Below are 25,951 nucleotides of genomic sequence, written 5' to 3' on the forward strand. Positions count from 1 at the left end.
ATTACACGTTTTACTTGACGACAATGAAGCAAATCTTTGGACGGAACCTACTTTCGATGGAAATACAAATAACTAGATAAATACAAATGTTGACTACAGTCACTGAAGCTACCACCACAGCTGTAACCACAACAACTCCGATGGGTACTACTAAGACGGAGGAGACCACAACTCTTTCCACCACTACCCCTACTCAGACTGCAGCAATGGGTACAGCCTTGTTGTTGTTCTTTTATATTTGGATTAATGGCCTTTCTACAAAAAAAAAAGAATCATCTCGTGAAATCATTTTAACTGCAATGCCAATTAAACAAAATGGATATAACACCTTCTTCACAGTGATAGATTTTCTACAAATCAAAGGAATCGCAAACTGACGAACAAATACAACCTTCATTCTTTCAATATAGTCCAGATGACCAAAACATAACATTTTGTTTAAATGGGATATCTTCAAAATTTGATATCGTAGAATACGTTCTAGATGCAATACCAAAAAGAAGAGAACAAACAAACACACAAACAAAAACAAACTTGATATGACACAACTTCACTGCACAGGATCTTCACGAATTTCAAACGATGTGCAAGCTAACAAGCATTAATGCTCAAATTTTATTTCAATTGCACAGTCCAGTAAACTAAAACATGACTCGAAGCAGGAATCTCTCTCTTGACCAGATAAAGTGACAAGACGCTAAACTTTGTTTTTTGGGTGTTGTTTTTTTTTAGCAGTGTATTGATGCCAAACCTTACATTTCATTTGCGAGGACACTGTTTTTGAAATTACATCTTGAATTTCCGAACATTAAGATATGCAAAACAATAAATCATCACCTAAGTCATGGAGAGTACTTAATTTGTCTTTCAATAAGATATTTCAGCTCTCTCTGATACGACTGTAATCGATCCGTAACTAGAATGGTCTCATTTTTTTTTCTCAACATTTACAGAAACGACAACTCTGGGTCAGTCAGGTAGGTCTAAGTCTGCATTGTATTTGTAACCTTTTTGACTTAACATGTAGCAAGACAGAAAATCAGTTAACACTATATAATAATTACTTTAAGATCAAACTGGTTTCAGCTATTCTTAGCTCTGTGTACGAGTCAACGGTATTCTGTTTCCCAAACAGTTTTACGCTACAACTTATTTTCTTTTACTTTCCAGGTGATTGCAGAAAACCACTGGATGGCGAGGACCCTGATACCAAATTAAAAGTATTACTGGACAACGACGAAACAAACCTTTGGAAGGAACCTACTTCCAATAGGAAAGTAAGAGTCATTGTCAAATCAACGGATGACACCTCCGAAGTGACGATTACGGTATCAGCCGTCAGCATAACCACAACGAATGGCTCGCCTCCCAGTATTCTCACAATTGATGTCCTGTCGTCGAGCACTGGATCCGTTGAACGCAATTTTACAGCTGAATCCGGACAAGGTCAGCCTCCAGGAATGTACGAGCTTGAAAATTTGACTGCTTTGAATGAAGTTTATTTTGACATCATCCTTCCTGATGACTACAACGTGGCAGATTCGCAGTTGACGGTGACATTCAGAGGATGTATTGAGACAGGTAATTTCGTTTCCTTTTATTCTGGGTTCACTAATTCCTACTTTCTCATCTCTCTTGTTCTCTTATTCGATCTATACTGTATCGAGTTGAATGTCCCCATTGTTGCTGATATTCCACGGTCTATTACATATGAAATTTGCTGTGCTCTCAATTCAGAGACAGAAAAAAATAGTTGTGTGTTATTGAATTGATACGTTCATATAGTCTATACATACTGTCCGCTCGTTAATTCTGGTACTTAACCGTGCACTCAACTTTTTAGCAACAAATTCAAATTTACATTCTGTAACGTTCCTTTCATATCTTGGATATCCGGTGTTCTTTTTTTTTTTCATTAATCAGCAACGAGCATGGAAACAACAGTAGTCACAACCGTTGTCACTACAAGTGTACCTGCCAGCACGTCCAAACCCACTACAGTAACTGAAGCTACCACCACAGCTGTAACCACAACAACTCCGATGGGCACTACTAGGAAGGAGGAGACCACAACTCTTTCTACTACTACCCCTGCTCAGTCTACAGCAATGGGTACAGCCTTGTTGTTGTTCTTTTATATTTGGATTAAAGGCCTTTCTACAAAAAAAAGAAGAAGAAATAATCTTGTGAAATCATTTTAGCTTCAATGCCAAATAAACAAAATGGATATAACATCTTCTTCACAGTGATAGATTTTCTACAAATCAAAGGAATCGCAAACTGACGAACAAATCTTTCAATATAGTCCAGATGACCTAAACTGAAATTTTTGTTTAAATGGGATATCTTCAAAATTTAATGTCGTAGAATACGTTCTAGATTCAATACCAAAAAGAAGAGAACAACCAAACACACAAACAAAAACAAACTTGATATGACACAACTTCACTGTACAGGCTCTTCAATGATTTCAAACAACTTGCAAGCTAACAAGCATTAATGCTCAAATTTTATTTCAATTGCACAGTCCAGTAAACTAAAAGATGACTCGAGGCAGGAATCTCTCTTTATACCAGATCAAGTGACAAAACGCTAAATTTTGTTTTTTTGGTGTGTTTTTTTTAGCAGTGTATTGATGCCAAACTTTACATTTCATTTGCGAGGCCACTGTTTTTGAAATTACTACTTGAATTTCCGAACATTACCATATGCAAAACAATAAATCATCACCTAACTCATGGAAAGTACTTAATTTGTCTTTCAATATGATATTTCAGCTCTGTCTCATACGGCTGTAATCGATCCATAACTAGAATGGTCTCATTTTTTTTTCTCTCAACATTTACAGAAACGACAACTCTGGGTCAGTCAGGTAGGTCTAAGTCTGCATTGTATTTGTAACCTTTTTGACTTAACATGTAGCAAGACAGAAAATCAGTTAACACTATATAATAATTACTTTAAGATCAAACTGGTTTCAGCTATTCTTCGCTATAGGTATCGTCTTTAAAAAGTGTTTCTCAACTGTCATAACCATGAAGTGACAGATACGTCCATGTCGTTTTCTTTATTAACAGAAGTCACAACAAGATCGCGAACGCGAGCGACAACGACTACTGCTCCAGGAACCGAGCAAACAGCAGCAGTCGTGGAGGAAACTACTGCCACTCCTGAAGCAACAACTACAACTCAGACAACTGTTACATCGATCACTACAGAAAGGCCGGAATCTACTACGCCAGGTACTTTTTCACTTCCATTTTTGTCGGACTTGTGTCCCAAGACTCTAAACCTGAAGGATTTCATTTGATTAGAAGGCAGTCAGACAAGTTTTCCGCGTTAACATAACCTGTTCCATCATGTACTTTCTGCTACACCACATCCAACGAGCCAGTTTGCTAAACTAGACAAATGAATAAATACAAATATTGGTAGCTCTGTGTACGAGTCAACGGTATTCTGTTTCCCAAACAGTTTTACGCTACAACTTATTTTCTTTTACTTTCCAGGTGATTGCAGAAAACCACTGGATGGCGAGGACCCTGATACCAAATTAAAAGTATTACTGGACAACGACGAAACAAACCTTTGGAAGGAACCTACTTCCAATAGGAAAGTAAGAGTCATTGTCAAATCAACGGATGACACCTCCGAAGTGACGATTACGGTATCAGCCGTCAGCATAACCACAACGAATGGCTCGCCTCCCAGTATTCTCACAATTGATGTCCTGTCGTCGAGCACTGGATCCGTTGAACGCAATTTTACAGCTGAATCCGGACAAGGTCAGCCTCCAGGAATGTACGAGCTTGAAAATTTGACTGCTTTGAATGAAGTTTATTTTGACATCATCCTTCCTGATGACTACAACGTGGCAGATTCGCAGTTGACGGTGACATTCAGAGGATGTATTGAGACAGGTAATTTCGTTTCCTTTTATTCTGGGTTCACTAATTCCTACTTTCTCATCTCTCTTGTTCTCTTATTCGATCTATACTGTATCGAGTTGAATGTCCCCATTGTTGCTGATATTCCACGGTCTATTACATATGAAATTTGCTGTGCTCTCAATTCAGAGACAGAAAAAAATAGTTGTGTGTTATTGAATTGATACGTTCATATAGTCTATACATACTGTCCGCTCGTTAATTCTGGTACTTAACCGTGCACTCAACTTTTTAGCAACAAATTCAAATTTACATTCTGTAACGTTCCTTTCATATCTTGGATTCCCGGTGTTCTTTTTTTTTTCATTAATCAGCAACGAGCATGGAAACAACAGTAGTCACAACCGTTGTCACTACAAGTGTACCTGCCAGCACGTCCAAACCCACTACAGTAACTGAAGCTACCACCACAGCTGTAACCACAACAACTCCGATGGGCACTACTAGGAAGGAGGAGACCACAACTCTTTCTACTACTACCCCTGCTCAGTCTACAGCAATGGGTACAGCCTTGTTGTTGTTCTTTTATATTTGGATTAAAGGCCTTTCTACAAAAAAAAGAAGAAGAAATAATCTTGTGAAATCATTTTAGCTTCAATGCCAAATAAACAAAATGGATATAACATCTTCTTCACAGTGATAGATTTTCTACAAATCAAAGGAATCGCAAACTGACGAACAAATCTTTCAATATAGTCCAGATGACCTAAACTGAAATTTTTGTTTAAATGGGATATCTTCAAAATTTAATGTCGTAGAATACGTTCTAGATTCAATACCAAAAAGAAGAGAACAACCAAACACACAAACAAAAACAAACTTGATATGACACAACTTCACTGTACAGGCTCTTCAAGGATTTCAAACAACTTGCAAGCTAACAAGCATTAATGCTCAAATTTTATTTCAATTGCACAGTCCAGTAAACTAAAAGATGACTCGAGGCAGGAATCTCTCTTTATACCAGATCAAGTGACAAAACGCTAAATTTTGTTTTTTTGGTGTGTTTTTTTTTTAGCAGTGTATTGATGCCAAACTTTACATTTCATTTGCGAGGCCACTGTTTTTGAAATTACTACTTGAATTTCCGAACATTACCATATGCAAAACAATAAATCATCACCTAACTCATGGAAAGTACTTAATTTGTCTTTCAATATGATATTTCAGCTCTGTCTCATACGGCTGTAATCGATCCCTAACTAGAATGGTCTCATTTTTTTTTTTCTCTCAACATTTACAGAAACGACAACTCTGGGTCAGTCAGGTAGGTCTAAGTCTGCATTGTATTTGTAACCTTTTTGACTTAACATGTAGCAAGACAGAAAATCAGTTAACACTATATAATAATTACTTTAAGATCAAACTGGTTTCAGCTATTCTTCGCTATAGGTATCGTCTTTAAAAAGTGTTTCTCAACTGTCATAACCATGAAGTGACAGATACGTGCATGTCGTTTTCTTTATTAACAGAAGTCACAACAAGATCGCGAACGCGAGCGACAACGACTACTGCTCCAGGAACCGAGCAAACAACAGCAGTCGTGGAGGAAACTACTGCCACTCCTGAAGCAACAACTACAACTCAGACAACTGTTACATCGATCACTACAGAAAGGCCGGAATCTACTACGCCAGGTACTTTTTCACTTCCATTTTTGTCGGACTTGTGTCCCAAGACTCTAAACCTGAAGGATTTCATTTGATTAGAAGGCAGTCAGACAAGTTTTCCGCGTTAACATAACCTGTTCCATCATGTACTTTCTGCTACACCACATCCAACGAGCCAGTTTGCTAAACTAGACAAATGAATAAATACAAATATTGGTAGCTCTGTGTACGAGTCAACGGTATTCTGTTTCCCAAACAGTTTTACGCTACAACTTATTTTCTTTTACTTTCCAGGTGATTGCAGAAAAGCACTGGATGGCGAGGACCCTGATACCAAATTAAAAGTATTACTGGACAACGACGAAACAAACCTTTGGAAGGAACCTACTTCCAATAGGAAAGTAAGAGTCATTGTCAAATCAACGGATGACACCTCCGAAGTGACGATTACGGTATCAGCCGTCAGCATAACCACAACGAATGGCTCGCCTCCCAGTATTCTCACAATTGATGTCCTGTCGTCGAGCACTGGATCCGTTGAACGCAATTTTACAGCTGAATCCGGACAAGGTCAGCCTCCAGGAATGTACGAGCTTGAAAATTTGACTGCTTTGAATGAAGTTTATTTTGACATCATCCTTCCTGATGACTACAACGTGGCAGATTCGCAGTTGACGGTGACATTCAGAGGATGTATTGAGACAGGTAATTTCGTTTCCTTTTATTCTGGGTTCACTAATTCCTACTTTCTCATCTCTCTTGTTCTCTTATTCGATCTATACTGTATCGAGTTGAATGTCCCCATTGTTGCTGATATTCCACGGTCTATTACATATGAAATTTGCTGTGCTCTCAATTCAGAGACAGAAAAAAATAGTTGTGTGTTATTGAATTGATACGTTCATATAGTCTATACATACTGTCCGCTCGTTAATTCTGGTACTTAACCGTGCACTCAACTTTTTAGCATCAAATTCAAATTTACATTCTGTAACGTTCCTTTCATATCTTGGATTCCCGGTGTTCTTTTTTTTTTCATTAATCAGCAACGAGCATGGAAACAACAGTAGTCACAACCGTTGTCACTACAAGTGTACCTGCCAGCGCGTCCAAACCCACTACAGTAACTGAAGCTACCACCACAGCTGTAACCACAACAACTCCGATGGGCACTACTAGGAAGGAGGAGACCACAACTCTTTCTACTACTACCCCTGCTCAGTCTACAGCAATGGGTACAGCCTTGTTGTTGTTCTTTTATATTTGGATTAAAGGCCTTTCTACAAAAAAAGAAGAAGAAATAATCTTGTGAAATCATTTTAGCTTCAATGCCAAATAAACAAAATGGATATAACATCTTCTTCACAGTGATAGATTTTCTACAAATCAAAGGAATCGCAAACTGACGAACAAATCTTTCAATATAGTCCAGATGACCTAAACTGAAATTTTTGTTTAAATGGGATATCTTCAAAATTTAATGTCGTAGAATACGTTCTAGATTCAATACCAAAAAGAAGAGAACAACCAAACACACAAACAAAAACAAACTTGATATGACACAACTTCACTGTACAGGCTCTTCAAGGATTTCAAACAACTTGCAAGCTAACAAGCATTAATGCTCAAATTTTATTTCAATTGCACAGTCCAGTAAACTAAAAGATGACTCGAGGCAGGAATCTCTCTTTATACCAGATCAAGTGACAAAACGCTAAATTTTGTTTTTTTGGTGTGTTTTTTTTAGCAGTGTATTCATGCCAAACTTTACATTTCATTTGCGAGGCCACTGTTTTTGAAATTACTACTTGAATTTCCGAACATTACCATATGCAAAACAATAAATCATCACCTAACTCATGGAAAGTACTTAACTTGTCTTTCAATATGATATTTCAGCTCTGTCTCATACGGCTGTAGTCGATCCATAACTAGAATGGTCTCATTTTTTTTCTCTCAACATTTACAGAAACGACAACTCTGGGTCAGTCAGGTAGGTCTAAGTCTGCATTGTATTTGTAACCTTTTTGACTTAACATGTAGCAAGACAGAAAATCAGTTAACACTATATAATAATTACTTTAAGATCAAACTGGTTTCAGCTATTCTTCGCTATAGGTATCGTCTTTAAAAAGTGTTTCTCAACTGTCATAACCATGAAGTGACAGATACGTGCATGTCGTTTTCTTTATTAACAGAAGTCACAACAAGATCGCGAACGCGAGCGACAACGACTACTGCTCCAGGAACCGAGCAAACAACAGCAGTCGTGGAGGAAACTACTGCCACTCCTGAAGCAACAACTACAACTCAGACAACTGTTACATCGATCACTACAGAAAGGCCGGAATCTACCACGCCAGGTACTTTTTCACTTCCATTTTTGTCGGACTTGTGTCCCAAGACTCTAAACCTGAAGGATTTCATTTGATTAGAAGGCAGTCAGACAAGTTTTCCGCGTTAACATAACCTGTTCCATCATGTACTTTCTGCTACACCACATCCAACGAGCCAGTTTGCTAAACTAGACAAATGAATAAATACAAATATTGGTAGCTCTGTGTACGAGTCAACGGTATTCTGTTTCCCAAACAGTTTACGCTACAACTTATTTTCTTTTACTTTCCAGGTGATTGCAGAAAACCACTGGATGGCGAGGACCCTGATACCAAATTAAAAGTATTACTGGACAACGACGAAACAAACCTTTGGAAGGAACCTACTTCCAATAGGAAAGTAAGAGTCATTGTCAAATCAACGGATGACACCTCCGAAGTGACGATTACGGTATCAGCCGTCAGCATAACCACAACGAATGGCTCGCCTCCCAGTATTCTCACAATTGATGTCCTGTCGTCGAGCACTGGATCCGTTGAACGCAATTTTACAGCTGAATCCGGACAAGGTCAGCCTCCAGGAATGTACGAGCTTGAAAATTTGACTGCTTTGAATGAAGTTTATTTTGACATCATCCTTCCTGATGACTACAACGTGGCAGATTCGCAGTTGACGGTGACATTCAGAGGATGTATTGAGACAGGTAATTTCGTTTCCTTTTATTCTGGGTTCACTAATTCCTACTTTCTCATCTCTCTTGTTCTCTTATTCGATCTATACTGTATCGAGTTGAATGTCCCCATTGTTGCTGATATTCCACGGTCTATTACATATGAAATTTGCTGTGCTCTCAATTCAGAGACAGAAAAAAATAGTTGTATGTTATTGAATTGATACGTTCATATAGTCTATACATACTGTCCGCTCGTTAATTCTGGTACTTAACCGTGCACTCAACTTTTTAACAACAAATTCAAATTTACATTCTGTAACGTTCCTTTCATATCTTGGATTCCCGGTGTTCTTTTTTTTTTTCATTAATCAGCAACGAGCATGGAAACAACAGTAGTCACAACCGTTGTCACTACAAGTGTACCTGCCAGCACGTCCAAACCCACTACAGTAACTGAAGCTACCACCACAGCTGTAACCACAACAACTCCGATGGGCACTACTAGGAAGGAGGAGACCACAACTCTTTCTACTACTACCCCTGCTCAGTCTACAGCAATGGGTACAGCCTTGTTGTTGTTCTTTTATATTTGGATTAAAGGCCTTTCTACAAAAAAAAAAAGAAGAAATAATCTTGTGAAATCATTTTAGCTTCAATGCCAAATAAACAAAATGGATATAACATCTTCTTCACAGTGATAGATATTCTACAAATCAAAGGAATCGCAAACTGACGAACAAATCTTTCAATATAGTCCAGATGACCTAAACTTAAATTTTTGTTTAAATGGGATATCTTCAAAATTTAATGTCGTAGAATACGTTCTAGATTCAATACCAAAAAGAAGAGAACAACCAAACACACAAACAAAAACAAACTTGATATGACACAACTTCACTGTACAGGCTCTTCAAGGATTTCAAACAACTTGCAAGCTAACAAGCATTAATGCTCAAATTTTATTTCAATTGCACAGTCCAGTAAACTAAAAGATGACTCGAGGCAGGAATCTCTCTTTATACCAGATCAAGTGACAAAACGCTAAATTTTGTTTTTTTGGTGTGTTTTTTTTTAGCAGTGTATTGATGCCAAACTTTACATTTCATTTGCGAGGCCACTGTTTTTGAAATTACTACTTGAATTTCCGAACATTACCATATGCAAAACAATAAATCATCACCTAACTCATGGAAAGTACTTAATTTGTCTTTCAATATGATATTTCAGCTCTGTCTCATACGGCTGTAATCGATCCATAACTAGAATGGTCTCATTTTTTTTTCTCTCAACATTTACAGAAACGACAACTCTGGGTCAGTCAGGTAGGTCTAAGTCTGCATTGTATTTGTAACCTTTTTGACTTAACATGTAGCAAGACAGAAAATCAGTTAACACTATATAATAATTACTTTAAGATCAAACTGGTTTCAGCTATTCTTCGCTATAGGTATCGTCTTTAAAAAGTGTTTCTCAACTGTCATAACCATGAAGTGACAGATACGTGCATGTCGTTTTCTTTATTAACAGAAGTCACAACAAGATCGCGAACGCGAGCGACAACGACTACTGCTCCAGGAACCGAGCAAACAACAGCAGTCGTGGAGGAAACTACTGCCACTCCTGAAGCAACAACTACAACTCAGACAACTGTTACATCGATCACTACAGAAAGGCCGGAATCTACTACGCCAGGTACTTTTTCACTTCCATTTTTGTCGGACTTGTGTCCCAAGACTCTAAACCTGAAGGATTTCATTTGATTAGAAGGCAGTCAGACAAGTTTTCCGCGTTAACATAACCTGTTCCATCATGTACTTTCTGCTACACCACATCCAACGAGCCAGTTTGCTAAACTAGACAAATGAATAAATACAAATATTGGTAGCTCTGTGTACGAGTCAACGGTATTCTGTTTCCCAAACAGTTTTACGCTACAACTTATTTTCTTTTACTTTCCAGGTGATTGCAGAAAACCACTGGATGGCGAGGACCCTGATACCAAATTAAAAGTATTACTGGACAACGACGAAACAAACCTTTGGAAGGAACCTACTTCCAATAGGAAAGTAAGAGTCATTGTCAAATCAACGGATGACACCTCCGAAGTGACGATTACGGTATCAGCCGTCAGCATAACCACAACGAATGGCTCGCCTCCCAGTATTCTCACAATTGATGTCCTGTCGTCGAGCAATGGACCCGTTGAACGCAATTTTAGAGCTGAATCCGGACAAGGTCAGCCTCCAGGAATGTACGAGCTTGAAAATTTGACTGCTTTGAATGAAGTTTATTTTGACATCATCCTTCCTGATGACTACAACGTGGCAGATTCGCAGTTGACGGTGACATTCAGAGGATGTATTGAGACAGGTAATTTCGTTTCCTTTTATTCTGGGTTCACTAATTCCTACTTTCTCATCTCTCTTGTTCTCTTATTCGATCTATACTGTATCGAGTTGAATGTCCCCATTGTTGCTGATATTCCACGGTCTATTACATATGAAATTTGCTGTGCTCTCAATTCAGAGACAGAAAAAAATAGTTGTATGTTATTGAATTGATACGTTCATATAGTCTATACATACTGTCCGCTCGTTAATTCTGGTACTTAACCGTGCACTCAACTTTTTAGCAACAAATTCAAATTTACATTCTGTAACGTTCCTTTCATATCTTGGATTCCCGGTGTTCTTTTTTTTTTTCATTAATCAGCAACGAGCATGGAAACAACAGTAGTCACAACCGTTGTCACTACAAGTGTACCTGCCAGCACGTCCAAACCCACTACAGTAACTGAAGCTACCACCACAGCTGTAACCACAACAACTCCGATGGGCACTACTAGGAAGGAGGAGACCACAACTCTTTCTACTACTACCCCTGCTCAGTCTACAGCAATGGGTACAGCCTTGTTGTTGTTCTTTTATATTTGGATTAAAGGCCTTTCTACAAAAAAAAAGAAGAAGAAATAATCTTGTGAAATCATTTTAGCTTCAATGCCAAATAAACAAAATGGATATAACATCTTCTTCACAGTGATAGATTTTCTACAAATCAAAGGAATCGCAAACTGACGAACAAATCTTTCAATATAGTCCAGATGACCTAAACTTAAATTTTTGTTTAAATGGGATATCTTCAAAATTTAATGTCGTAGAATACGTTCTAGATTCAATACCAAAAAGAAGAGAACAACCAAACACACAAACAAAAACAAACTTGATATGACACAACTTCACTGTACAGGCTCTTCAAGGATTTCAAACAACTTGCAAGCTAACAAGCATTAATGCTCAAATTTTATTTCAATTGCACAGTCCAGTAAACTAAAAGATGACTCGAGGCAGGAATCTCTCTTTATACCAGATCAAGTGACAAAACGCTAAATTTTGTTTTTTTGGTGTGTTTTTTTTTAAGCAGTGTATTGATGCCAAACTTTACATTTCATTTGCGAGGCCACTGTTTTTGAAATTACTACTTGAATTTCCGAACATTACCATATGCAAAACAATAAATCATCACCTAACTCATGGAAAGTACTTAATTTGTCTTTCAATATGATATTTCAGCTCTGTCTCATACGGCTGTAATCGATCCATAACTAGAATGGTCTCATTTTTTTTTCTCTCAACATTTACAGAAACGACAACTCTGGGTCAGTCAGGTAGGTCTAAGTCTGCATTGTATTTGTAACCTTTTTGACTTAACATGTAGCAAGACAGAAAATCAGTTAACACTATATAATAATTACTTTAAGATCAAACTGGTTTCAGCTATTCTTCGCTATAGGTATCGTCTTTAAAAAGTGTTTCTCAACTGTCATAACCATGAAGTGACAGATACGTGCATGTCGTTTTCTTTATTAACAGAAGTCACAACAAGATCGCGAACGCGAGCGACAACGACTACTGCTCCAGGAACCGAGCAAACAACAGCAGTCGTGGAGGAAACTACTGCCACTCCTGAAGCAACAACTACAACTCAGACAACTGTTACATCGATCACTACAGAAAGGCCGGAATCTACTACGCCAGGTACTTTTTCACTTCCATTTTTGTCGGACTTGTGTCCCAAGACTCTAAACCTGAAGGATTTCATTTGATTAGAAGGCAGTCAGACAAGTTTTCCGCATTAACATAACCTGTTCCATCATGTACTTTCTGCTACACCACATCCAACGAGCCAGTTTGCTAAACTAGACAAATGAATAAATACAAATATTGGTAGCTCTGTGTACGAGTCAACGGTATTCTGTTTCCCAAACAGTTTTACGCTACAACTTATTTTCTTTTACTTTCCAGGTGATTGCAGAAAACCACTGGATGGCGAGGACCCTGATACCAAATTAAAAGTATTACTGGACAACGACGAAACAAACCTTTGGAAGGAACCTACTTCCAATAGGAAAGTAAGAGTCATTGTCAAATCAACGGATGACACCTCCGAAGTGACGATTACGGTATCAGCCGTCAGCATAACCACAACGAATGGCTCGCCTCCCAGTATTCTCACAATTGATGTCCTGTCGTCGAGCAATGGACCCGTTGAACGCAATTTTACAGCTGAATCCGGACAAGGTCAGCCTCCAGGAATGTACGAGCTTGAAAATTTGACTGCTTTGAATGAAGTTTATTTTGACATCATCCTTCCTGATGACTACAACGTGGCAGATTCGCAGTTGACGGTGACATTCAGAGGATGTATTGAGACAGGTAATTTCGTTTCCTTTTATTCTGGGTTCACTAATTCCTACTTTCTCATCTCTCTTGTCCTCTTATTCAATCTATACTGTATCGAGTTGAATGTCCCCATTGTTGCTGATATTCCACGGTCTATTACATATGAAATTTGCTGTGCTCTCAATTCAGAGACAGAAAAAAATAGTTGTATGTTATTGAATTGATACGTTCATATAGTCTATACATACTGTCCGCTCGTTAATTCTGGTACTTAACCGTGCACTCAACTTTTTAGCAACAAATTCAAATTTACATTCTGTAACGTTCCTTTCATATCTTGGATTCCCGGTGTTCTTTTTTTTTTTCATTAATCAGCAACGAGCATGGAAACAACAGTAGTCACAACCGTTGTCACTACAAGTGTACCTGCCAGCACGTCCAAACCCACTACAGTAACTGAAGCTACCACCACAGCTGTAACCACAACAACTCCGATGGGCACTACTAGGAAGGAGGAGACCACAACTCTTTCTACTACTACCCCTGCTCAGTCTACAGCAATGGGTACAGCCTTGTTGTTGTTCTTTTATATTTGGATTAAAGGCCTTTCTACAAAAAAAAAAGAAGAAATAATCTTGTGAAATCATTTTAGCTTCAATGCCAAATAAACAAAATGGATATAACATCTTCTTCACAGTGATAGATATTCTACAAATCAAAGGAATCGCAAACTGACGAACAAATCTTTCAATATAGTCCAGATGACCTAAACTTAAATTTTTGTTTAAATGTACAGGCTCTTCAAGGATTTCAAAACAACTTGCAAGCTAACAAGCATTAATGCTCAAATTTTATTTCAATTGCACAGTCCAGTAAACTAAAAGATGACTCGAGGCAGGAATCTCTCTTTATACCAGATCAAGTGACAAAACGCTAAATTTTGTTTTTTTGGTGTGTTTTTTTTAGCAGTGTATTCATGCCAAACTTTACATTTCATTTGCGAGGCCACTGTTTTTGAATTACTACTTGAATTTGCCGAACGATTACCATATGCAAAAACAATAAATCATCACCTAACTCATGGAAAGTACTTAACTTGTCTTTCAATATGATATTTCAGCTCTTGTCTCATACGGCTGTAGTCGATCCATAACTAGAATGGTCTCATTTTTTTTCTCTCAACATTTACAGAAACGACAACTCTGGGTCAGTCAGGTAGGTCTAAGTCTGCATTGTATTTGTAACCTGTTTTGACTTAACATGTAGCAAGACAGAAAATCAGTTAACACTATATAATAATTACTTTAAGATCAAACTGGTTTCAGCTATTCTTCGCTATAGGTATCGTCTTAAAAAAGTGTTTCTCAACTGTCATAACCATGAAGTGACAGATACGTGCATGTCGTTTTCTTTATTAACAGAAGTCACAACAAGATCGCGAACGCGAGCGACAACGACTACTGCTCCAGGAACCGAGGCAAACAACAGCAGTCGTGGAGGAAACTACTGCCACTCCTGAAGCAACAACTACAACTCAGACAACTGTTACATCGATCACTACAGAAAGGCCGGAATCTACCACGCCAGGTACTTTTTCACTTCCATTTTTGTCGGACTTGTGTCCCAAGACTCTAAACCTGAAGGATTTCATTTGATTAGAAGAGCAGTCAGACAAGTTTTCCGCGTTAACATAACCTGTTCCATCAATGTACTTTCTGCTACACCACATCCAACGAGCCAGTTTGCTAAACTAGACAAATGAATAAATACAAATATTGGTAGCTCTGTGTACGAGTCAACGGTATTCTGTTTCCCAAACAGTTTTACGCTACAACTTATTTTCTTTTACTTTCCAGGTGATTGCAGAAAAGCACTGGATGGCGAGGACCCTGATACCAAATTAAAAGTATTACTGGACAACGACGAAACAAACCTTTGGAAGGAACCTACTTCCAATAGGAAAGTAAGAGTCATTGTCAAATCAACGGATGACACCTCCGAAGTGACGATTACGGTATCAGCCGTCAGCATAACCACAACGAATGGCTCGCCTCCCAGTATTCTCACAATTGATGTCCTGTCGTCGAGCACTGGATCCGTTGAACGCAATTTTACAGCTGAATCCGGACAAGGTCAGCCTCCAGGAATGTACGAGCTTGAAAATTTGACTGCTTTGAATGAAGTTTATTTTGACATCATCCTTCCTGATGACTACAACGTGGCAGATTCGCAGTTGACGGTGACATTCAGAGGATGTATTGAGACAGGTAATTTCGTTTCCTTTTATTCTGGGTTCACTAATTCCTACTTTCTCATCTCTCTTGTTCTCTTATTCGATCTATACTGTATCGAGTTGAATGTCCCCATTGTTGCTGATATTCCACGGTCTATTACATATGAAATTTGCTGTGCTCTCAATTCAGAGACAGAAAAAAATAGTTGTGTGTTATTGAATTGATACGTTCATATAGTCTATACATACTGTCCGCTCGTTAATTCTGGTACTTAACCGTGCACTCAACTTTTTAGCAACAAATTCAAATTTACATTCTGTAACGTTCCTTTCATATCTTGGATTCCCGGTGTTCTTTTTTTTTTTCATTAATCAGCAACGAGCATGGAAACAACAGTAGTCACAACCGTTGTCACTACAAGTGTACCTGCCAGCACGTCCAAACCCACTACAGTAACTGAAGCTACCACCACAGCTGTAACCACAACAACTCCGATGGGCACTACTAGGAAGGAGGAGACCACAACTCTTTCTACTACTACCCCTGCTCAGTCTACAGCAATGGGTACAGCCTTGTTGTTGTTCTTTTATATTTGGATTAAAGGCCTTTCTACAAAAAAAAAAAGAAGAAATAATCTTGTGAAATCATTTTAGCTTCAATGCCAAATAAACAAAATGGATATAACATCTTCTTCACAGTGATAGATTTTCTACAAATCAAAGGAATCGCAAACTGACGAACAAATCTTTCAATATAGTCCAGATGACCTAAACTTAAATTTTTGTTTAAATGGGATATCTTCAAAATTTAATGTCGTAGAATACGTTCTAGATTCAATACCAAAAAGAAGAGAACAACCAAACACACAAACAAAAACAAACTTGATATGACACAACTTCACTGTACAGGCTCTTCAAGGATTTCAAACAACTTGCAAGCTAACAAGCATTAATGCTCAAATTTTATTTCAATTGCACAGTCCAGTAAACTAAAAGATGACTCGAGGCAGGAATCTCTCTTTATACCAGATCAAGTGACAAAACGCTAAATTTTGTTTTTTTGGTGTGTTTTTTTTAGCAGTGTATTGATGCCAAACTTTACATTTCATTTGCGAGGCCACTGTTTTTGAAATTACTACTTGAATTTCCGAACATTACCATATGCAAAACAATAAATCATCACCTAACTCATGGAAAGTACTTAATTTGTCTTTCAATATGATATTTCAGCTCTGTCTCATACGGCTGTAATCGATCCATAACTAGAATGGTCTCATTTTTTTTTTTCTCTCAACATTTACAGAAACGACAACTCTGGGTCAGTCAGGTAGGTCTAAGTCTGCATTGTATTTGTAACCTTTTTGACTTAACATGTAGCAAGACAGAAAATCAGTTAACACTATATAATAATTACTTTAAGATCAAACTGGTTTCAGCTATTCTTCGCTATAGGTATCGTCTTTAAAAAGTGTTTCTCAACTGTCATAACCATGAAGTGACAGATACGTGCATGTCGTTTTCTTTATTAACAGAAGTCACAACAAGATCGCGAACGCGAGCGACAACGACTACTGCTCCAGGAACCGAGCAAACAACAGCAGTCGTGGAGGAAACTACTGCCACTCCTGAAGCAACAACTACAACTCAGACAACTGTTACATCGATCACTACAGAAAGGCCGGAATCTACTACGCCAGGTACTTTTTCACTTCCATTTTTGTCGGACTTGTGTCCCAAGACTCTAAACCTGAAGGATTTCATTTGATTAGAAGGCAGTCAGACAAGTTTTCCGCGTTAACATAACCTGTTCCATCATGTACTTTCTGCTACACCACATCCAACGAGCCAGTTTGCTAAACTAGACAAATGAATAAATACAAATATTGGTAGCTCTGTGTACGAGTCAACGGTATTCTGTTTCCCAAACAGTTTACGCTACAACTTATTTTCTTTTACTTTCCAGGTGATTGCAGAAAACCACTGGATGGCGAGGACCCTGATACCAAATTAAAAGTATTACTGGACAACGACGAAACAAACCTTTGGAAGGAACCTACTTCCAATAGGAAAGTAAGAGTCATTGTCAAATCAACGGATGACACCTCCGAAGTGACGATTACGGTATCAGCCGTCAGCATAACCACAACGAATGGCTCGCCTCCCAGTATTCTCACAATTGATGTCCTGTCGTCGAGCACTGGATCCGTTGAACGCAATTTTACAGCTGAATCCGGACAAGGTCAGCCTCCAGGAATGTACGAGCTTGAAAATTTGACTGCTTTGAATGAAGTTTATTTTGACATCATCCTTCCTGATGACTACAACGTGGCAGATTCGCAGTTGACGGTGACATTCAGAGGATGTATTGAGACAGGTAATTTCGTTTCCTTTTATTCTGGGTTCACTAATTCCTACTTTCTCATCTCTCTTGTTCTCTTATTCGATCTATACTGTATCGAGTTGAATGTCCCCATTGTTGCTGATATTCCACGGTCTATTACATATGAAATTTGCTGTGCTCTCAATTCAGAGACAGAAAAAAATAGTTGTATGTTATTGAATTGATACGTTCATATAGTCTATACATACTGTCCGCTCGTTAATTCTGGTACTTAACCGTGCACTCAACTTTTTAGCAACAAATTCAAATTTACATTCTGTAACGTTCCTTTCATATCTTGGATTCCCGGTGTTCTTTTTTTTTTTCATTAATCAGCAACGAGCATGGAAACAACAGTAGTCACAACCGTTGTCACTACAAGTGTACCTGCCAGCACGTCCAAACCCACTACAGTAACTGAAGCTACCACCACAGCTGTAACCACAACAACTCCGATGGGCACTACTAGGAAGGAGGAGACCACAACTCTTTCTACTACTACCCCTGCTCAGTCTACAGCAATGGGTACAGCCTTGTTGTTGTTCTTTTATATTTGGATTAAAGGCCTTTCTACAAAAAAAAAAAGAAGAAATAATCTTGTGAAATCATTTTAGCTTCAATGCCAAATAAACAAAATGGATATAACATCTTCTTCACAGTGATAGATATTCTACAAATCAAAGGAATCGCAAACTGACGAACAAATCTTTCAATATAGTCCAGATGACCTAAACTTAAATTTTTGTTTAAATGGGATATCTTCAAAATTTAATGTCGTAGAATACGTTCTAGATTCAATACCAAAAAGAAGAGAACAACCAAACACACAAACAAAAACAAACTTGATATGACACAACTTCACTGTACAGGCTCTTCAAGGATTTCAAACAACTTGCAAGCTAACAAGCATTAATGCTCAAATTTTATTTCAATTGCACAGTCCAGTAAACTAAAAGATGACTCGAGGCAGGAATCTCTCTTTATACCAGATCAAGTGACAAAACGCTAAATTTTGTTTTTTTGGTGTGTTTTTTTTTAGCAGTGTATTGATGCCAAACTTTACATTTCATTTGCGAGGCCACTGTTTTTGAAATTACTACTTGAATTTCCGAACATTACCATATGCAAAACAATAAATCATCACCTAACTCATGGAAAGTACTTAATTTGTCTTTCAATATGATATTTCAGCTCTGTCTCATACGGCTGTAATCGATCCATAACTAGAATGGTCTCATTTTTTTTTCTCTCAACATTTACAGAAACGACAACTCTGGGTCAGTCAGGTAGGTCTAAGTCTGCATTGTATTTGTAACCTTTTTGACTTAACATGTAGCAAGACAGAAAATCAGTTAACACTATATAATAATTACTTTAAGATCAAACTGGTTTCAGCTATTCTTCGCTATAGGTATCGTCTTTAAAAAGTGTTTCTCAACTGTCATAACCATGAAGTGACAGATACGTGCATGTCGTTTTCTTTATTAACAGAAGTCACAACAAGATCGCGAACGCGAGCGACAACGACTACTGCTCCAGGAACCGAGCAAACAACAGCAGTCGTGGAGGAAACTACTGCCACTCCTGAAGCAACAACTACAACTCAGACAACTGTTACATCGATCACTACAGAAAGGCCGGAATCTACTACGCCAGGTACTTTTTCACTTCCATTTTTGTCGGACTTGTGTCCCAAGACTCTAAACCTGAAGGATTTCATTTGATTAGAAGGCAGTCAGACAAGTTTTCCGCGTTAACATAACCTGTTCCATCATGTACTTTCTGCTACACCACATCCAACGAGCCAGTTTGCTAAACTAGACAAATGAATAAATACAAATATTGGTAGCTCTGTGTACGAGTCAACGGTATTCTGTTTCCCAAACAGTTTTACGCTACAACTTATTTTCTTTTACTTTCCAGGTGATTGCAGAAAACCACTGGATGGCGAGGACCCTGATACCAAATTAAAAGTATTACTGGACAACGACGAAACAAACCTTTGGAAGGAACCTACTTCCAATAGGAAAGTAAGAGTCATTGTCAAATCAACGGATGACACCTCCGAAGTGACGATTACGGTATCAGCCGTCAGCATAACCACAACGAATGGCTCGCCTCCCAGTATTCTCACAATTGATGTCCTGTCGTCGAGCAATGGACCCGTTGAACGCAATTTTACAGCTGAATCCGGACAAGGTCAGCCTCCAGGAATGTACGAGCTTGAAAATTTGACTGCTTTGAATGAAGTTTATTTTGACATCATCCTTCCTGATGACTACAACGTGGCAGATTCGCAGTTGACGGTGACATTCAGAGGATGTATTGAGACAGGTAATTTCGTTTCCTTTTATTCTGGGTTCACTAATTCCTACTTTCTCATCTCTCTTGTTCTCTTATTCGATCTATACTGTATCGAGTTGAATGTCCCCATTGTTGCTGATATTCCACGGTCTATTACATATGAAATTTGCTGTGCTCTCAATTCAGAGACAGAAAAAAATAGTTGTATGTTATTGAATTGATACGTTCATATAGTCTATACATACTGTCCGCTCGTTAATTCTGGTACTTAACCGTGCACTCAACTTTTTAGCAACAAATTCAAATTTACATTCTGTAACGTTCCTTTCATATCTTGGATTCCCGGTGTTCTTTTTTTTTTTCATTAATCAGCAACGAGCATGGAAACAACAGTAGTCACAACCGTTGTCACTACAAGTGTACCTGCCAGCACGTCCAAACCCACTACAGTAACTGAAGCTACCACCACAGCTGTAACCACAACAACTCCGATGGGCACTACTAGGAAGGAGGAGACCACAACTCTTTCTACTACTACCCCTGCTCAGTCTACAGCAATGGGTACAGCCTTGTTGTTGTTCTTTTATATTTGGATTAAAGGCCTTTCTACAAAAAAAAAAAGAAGAAATAATCTTGTGAAATCATTTTAGCTTCAATGCCAAATAAACAAAATGGATATAACATCTTCTTCACAGTGATAGATATTCTACAAATCAAAGGAATCGCAAACTGACGAACAAATCTTTCAATATAGTCCAGATGACCTAAACTTAAATTTTTGTTTAAATGGGATATCTTCAAAATTTAATGTCGTAGAATACGTTCTAGATTCAATACCAAAAAGAAGAGAACAACCAAACACACAAACAAAAACAAACTTGATATGACACAACTTCACTGTACAGGCTCTTCAAGGATTTCAAACAACTTGCAAGCTAACAAGCATTAATGCTCAAATTTTATTTCAATTGCACAGTCCAGTAAACTAAAAGATGACTCGAGGCAGGAATCTCTCTTTATACCAGATCAAGTGACAAAACGCTAAATTTTGTTTTTTTGGTGTGTTTTTTTTTAGCAGTGTATTGATGCCAAACTTTACATTTCATTTGCGAGGCCACTGTTTTTGAAATTACTACTTGAATTTCCGAACATTACCATATGCAAAACAATAAATCATCACCTAACTCATGGAAAGTACTTAATTTGTCTTTCAATATGATATTTCAGCTCTGTCTCATACGGCTGTAATCGATCCATAACTAGAATGGTCTCATTTTTTTTTCTCTCAACATTTACAGAAACGACAACTCTGGGTCAGTCAGGTAGGTCTAAGTCTGCATTGTATTTGTAACCTTTTTGACTTAACATGTAGCAAGACAGAAAATCAGTTAACACTATATAATAATTACTTTAAGATCAAACTGGTTTCAGCTATTCTTCGCTATAGGTATCGTCTTTAAAAAGTGTTTCTCAACTGTCATAACCATGAAGTGACAGATACGTGCATGTCGTTTTCTTTATTAACAGAAGTCACAACAAGATCGCGAACGCGAGCGACAACGACTACTGCTCCAGGAACCGAGCAAACAACAGCAGTCGTGGAGGAAACTACTGCCACTCCTGAAGCAACAACTACAACTCAGACAACTGTTACATCGATCACTACAGAAAGGCCGGAATCTACTACGCCAGGTACTTTTTCACTTCCATTTTTGTCGGACTTGTGTCCCAAGACTCTAAACCTGAAGGATTTCATTTGATTAGAAGGCAGTCAGACAAGTTTTCCGCGTTAACATAACCTGTTCCATCATGTACTTTCTGCTACACCACATCCAACGAGCCAGTTTGCTAAACTAGACAAATGAATAAATACAAATATTGGTAGCTCTGTGTACGAGTCAACGGTATTCTGTTTCCCAAACAGTTTTACGCTACAACTTATTTTCTTTTACTTTCCAGGTGATTGCAGAAAACCACTGGATGGCGAGGACCCTGATACCAAATTAAAAGTATTACTGGACAACGACGAAACAAACCTTTGGAAGGAACCTACTTCCAATAGGAAAGTAAGAGTCATTGTCAAATCAACGGATGACACCTCCGAAGTGACGATTACGGTATCAGCCGTCAGCATAACCACAACGAATGGCTCGCCTCCCAGTATTCTCACAATTGATGTCCTGTCGTCGAGCAATGGACCCGTTGAACGCAATTTTACAGCTGAATCCGGACAAGGTCAGCCTCCAGGAATGTACGAGCTTGAAAATTTGACTGCTTTGAATGAAGTTTATTTTGACATCATCCTTCCTGATGACTACAACGTGGCAGATTCGCAGTTGACGGTGACATTCAGAGGATGTATTGAGACAGGTAATTTCGTTTCCTTTTATTCTGGGTTCACTAATTCCTACTTTCTCATCTCTCTTGTTCTCTTATTCGATCTATACTGTATCGAGTTGAATGTCCCCATTGTTGCTGATATTCCACGGTCTATTACATATGAAATTTGCTGTGCTCTCAATTCAGAGACAGAAAAAAATAGTTGTATGTTATTGAATTGATACGTTCATATAGTCTATACATACTGTCCGCTCGTTAATTCTGGTACTTAACCGTGCACTCAACTTTTTAGCAACAAATTCAAATTTACATTCTGTAACGTTCCTTTCATATCTTGGATTCCCGGTGTTCTTTTTTTTTTTCATTAATCAGCAACGAGCATGGAAACAACAGTAGTCACAACCGTTGTCACTACAAGTGTACCTGCCAGCACGTCCAAACCCACTACAGTAACTGAAGCTACCACCACAGCTGTAACCACAACAACTCCGATGGGCACTACTAGGAAGGAGGAGACCACAACTCTTTCTACTACTACCCCTGCTCAGTCTACAGCAATGGGTACAGCCTTGTTGTTGTTCTTTTATATTTGGATTAAAGGCCTTTCTACAAAAAAAAAGAAGAAGAAATAATCTTGTGAAATCATTTTAGCTTCAATGCCAAATAAACAAAATGGATATAACATCTTCTTCACAGTGATAGATTTTCTACAAATCAAAGGAATCGCAAACTGACGAACAAATCTTTCAATATAGTCCAGATGACCTAAACTTAAATTTTTGTTTAAATGGGATATCTTCAAAATTTAATGTCGTAGAATACGTTCTAGATTCAATACCAAAAAGAAGAGAACAACCAAACACACAAACAAAAACAAACTTGATATGACACAACTTCACTGTACAGGCTCTTCAAGGATTTCAAACAACTTGCAAGCTAACAAGCATTAATGCTCAAATTTTATTTCAATTGCACAGTCCAGTAAACTAAAAGATGACTCGAGGCAGGAATCTCTCTTTATACCAGATCAAGTGACAAAACGCTAAATTTTGTTTTTTTGGTGTGTTTTTTTTTAAGCAGTGTATTGATGCCAAACTTTACATTTCATTTGCGAGGCCACTGTTTTTGAAATTACTACTTGAATTTCCGAACATTACCATATGCAAAACAATAAATCATCACCTAACTCATGGAAAGTACTTAATTTGTCTTTCAATATGATATTTCAGCTCTGTCTCATACGGCTGTAATCGATCCATAACTAGAATGGTCTCATTTTTTTTTCTCTCAACATTTACAGAAACGACAACTCTGGGTCAGTCAGGTAGGTCTAAGTCTGCATTGTATTTGTAACCTTTTTGACTTAACATGTAGCAAGACAGAAAATCAGTTAACACTATATAATAATTACTTTAAGATCAAACTGGTTTCAGCTATTCTTCGCTATAGGTATCGTCTTTAAAAAGTGTTTCTCAACTGTCATAACCATGAAGTGACAGATACGTGCATGTCGTTTTCTTTATTAACAGAAGTCACAACAAGATCGCGAACGCGAGCGACAACGACTACTGCTCCAGGAACCGAGCAAACAACAGCAGTCGTGGAGGAAACTACTGCCACTCCTGAAGCAACAACTACAACTCAGACAACTGTTACATCGATCACTACAGAAAGGCCGGAATCTACTACGCCAGGTACTTTTTCACTTCCATTTTTGTCGGACTTGTGTCCCAAGACTCTAAACCTGAAGGATTTCATTTGATTAGAAGGCAGTCAGACAAGTTTTCCGCGTTAACATAACCTGTTCCATCATGTACTTTCTGCTACACCACATCCAACGAGCCAGTTTGCTAAACTAGACAAATGAATAAATACAAATATTGGTAGCTCTGTGTACGAGTCAACGGTATTCTGTTTCCCAAACAGTTTTACGCTACAACTTATTTTCTTTTACTTTCCAGGTGATTGCAGAAAACCACTGGATGGCGAGGACCCTGATACCAAATTAAAAGTATTACTGGACAACGACGAAACAAACCTTTGGAAGGAACCTACTTCCAATAGGAAAGTAAGAGTCATTGTCAAATCAACGGATGACACCTCCGAAGTGACGATTACGGTATCAGCCGTCAGCATAACCACAACGAATGGCTCGCCTCCCAGTATTCTCACAATTGATGTCCTGTCGTCGAGCAATGGACCCGTTGAACGCAATTTTACAGCTGAATCCGGACAAGGTCAGCCTCCAGGAATGTACGAGCTTGAAAATTTGACTGCTTTGAATGAAGTTTATTTTGACATCATCCTTCCTGATGACTACAACGTGGCAGATTCGCAGTTGACGGTGACATTCAGAGGATGTATTGAGACAGGTAATTTCGTTTCCTTTTATTCTGGGTTCACTAATTCCTACTTTCTCATCTCTCTTGTCCTCTTATTCAATCTATACTGTATCGAGTTGAATGTCCCCATTGTTGCTGATATTCCACGGTCTATTACATATGAAATTTGCTGTGCTCTCAATTCAGAGACAGAAAAAAATAGTTGTATGTTATTGAATTGATACGTTCATATAGTCTATACATACTGTCCGCTCGTTAATTCTGGTACTTAACCGTGCACTCAACTTTTTAGCAACAAATTCAAATTTACATTCTGTAACGTTCCTTTCATATCTTGGATTCCCGGTGTTCTTTTTTTTTTCATTAATCAGCAACGAGCATGGAAACAACAGTAGTCACAACCGTTGTCACTACAAGTGTACCTGCCAGCACGTCCAAACCCACTACAGTAACTGAAGCTACCACCACAGCTGTAACCACAACAACTCCGATGGGCACTACTAGGAAGGAGGAGACCACAACTCTTTCTACTACTACCCCTGCTCAGTCTACAGCAATGGGTACAGCCTTGTTGTTGTTCTTTTATATTTGGATTAAAGGCCTTTCTACAAAAAAAGAAGAAGAAATAATCTTGTGAAATCATTTTAGCTTCAATGCCAAATAAACAAAATGGATATAACATCTTCTTCACAGTGATAGATATTCTACAAATCAAAGGAATCGCAAACTGACGAACAAATCTTTCAATATAGTCCAGATGACCTAAACTTAAATTTTTGTTTAAATGGGATATCTTCAAAATTTAATGTCGTAGAATACGTTCTAGATTCAATACCAAAAAGAAGAGAACAACCAAACACACAAACAAAAACAAACTTGATATGACACAACTTCACTGTACAGGCTCTTCAAGGATTTCAAACAACTTGCAAGCTAACAAGCATTAATGCTCAAATTTTATTTCAATTGCACAGTCCAGTAAACTAAAAGATGACTCGAGGCAGGAATCTCTCTTTATACCAGATCAAGTGACAAAACGCTAAATTTTGTTTTTTTGGTGTGTTTTTTTTTAGCAGTGTATTGATGCCAAACTTTACATTTCATTT

The 25,951-nt window shown here is 38.1% G+C and overlaps 7 long non-coding RNA genes across 7 annotated transcripts; all 7 read left to right on the forward strand.

Moving 5' to 3' along the window:
- Positions 1 to 3,140: 3,140 nt before the first annotated feature.
- Positions 3,141 to 4,483, forward strand: LOC139740641 (uncharacterized). The gene is made up of 3 exons (XR_011711572.1): positions 3,141 to 3,242; positions 3,510 to 3,920; positions 4,262 to 4,483. It is a non-coding gene; the product is annotated as an uncharacterized lncRNA (long non-coding RNA).
- A 3,233-nt stretch (positions 4,484 to 7,716) lies between these two features.
- Positions 7,717 to 9,161, forward strand: LOC139740661 (uncharacterized). The gene is made up of 3 exons (XR_011711580.1): positions 7,717 to 7,920; positions 8,187 to 8,597; positions 8,940 to 9,161. It is a non-coding gene; the product is annotated as an uncharacterized lncRNA (long non-coding RNA).
- Positions 9,162 to 10,005: 844 nt separating this feature from the next.
- Positions 10,006 to 13,844, forward strand: LOC139740642 (uncharacterized). The gene is made up of 5 exons (XR_011711573.1): positions 10,006 to 10,259; positions 10,527 to 10,937; positions 11,280 to 12,601; positions 12,869 to 13,279; positions 13,622 to 13,844. It is a non-coding gene; the product is annotated as an uncharacterized lncRNA (long non-coding RNA).
- Positions 13,845 to 16,972: 3,128 nt separating this feature from the next.
- LOC139740662 (uncharacterized) lies at positions 16,973 to 18,417 on the forward strand. The gene is made up of 3 exons (XR_011711581.1): positions 16,973 to 17,176; positions 17,443 to 17,853; positions 18,196 to 18,417. It is a non-coding gene; the product is annotated as an uncharacterized lncRNA (long non-coding RNA).
- Positions 18,418 to 19,311: 894 nt separating this feature from the next.
- Positions 19,312 to 20,757, forward strand: LOC139740663 (uncharacterized). Its single transcript, XR_011711582.1, has 3 exons — positions 19,312 to 19,515; positions 19,783 to 20,193; positions 20,536 to 20,757. It is a non-coding gene; the product is annotated as an uncharacterized lncRNA (long non-coding RNA).
- An 894-nt stretch (positions 20,758 to 21,651) lies between these two features.
- LOC139740644 (uncharacterized) lies at positions 21,652 to 23,097 on the forward strand. Its single transcript, XR_011711574.1, has 3 exons — positions 21,652 to 21,855; positions 22,123 to 22,533; positions 22,876 to 23,097. It is a non-coding gene; the product is annotated as an uncharacterized lncRNA (long non-coding RNA).
- Positions 23,098 to 23,993: 896 nt separating this feature from the next.
- On the forward strand, positions 23,994 to 25,438 carry LOC139740664 (uncharacterized). Its single transcript, XR_011711583.1, has 3 exons — positions 23,994 to 24,197; positions 24,465 to 24,875; positions 25,217 to 25,438. It is a non-coding gene; the product is annotated as an uncharacterized lncRNA (long non-coding RNA).
- Positions 25,439 to 25,951: the final 513 nt, after the last annotated feature.

Source organism: Diadema antillarum, unplaced genomic scaffold, assembly GCF_040938485.1.
Source record: "Diadema antillarum isolate AM-2024a unplaced genomic scaffold, OU_Dant_1.0 seq00000871_RagTag, whole genome shotgun sequence".
NCBI classification, from domain to species: domain Eukaryota; kingdom Metazoa; phylum Echinodermata; class Echinoidea; order Diadematoida; family Diadematidae; genus Diadema; species Diadema antillarum.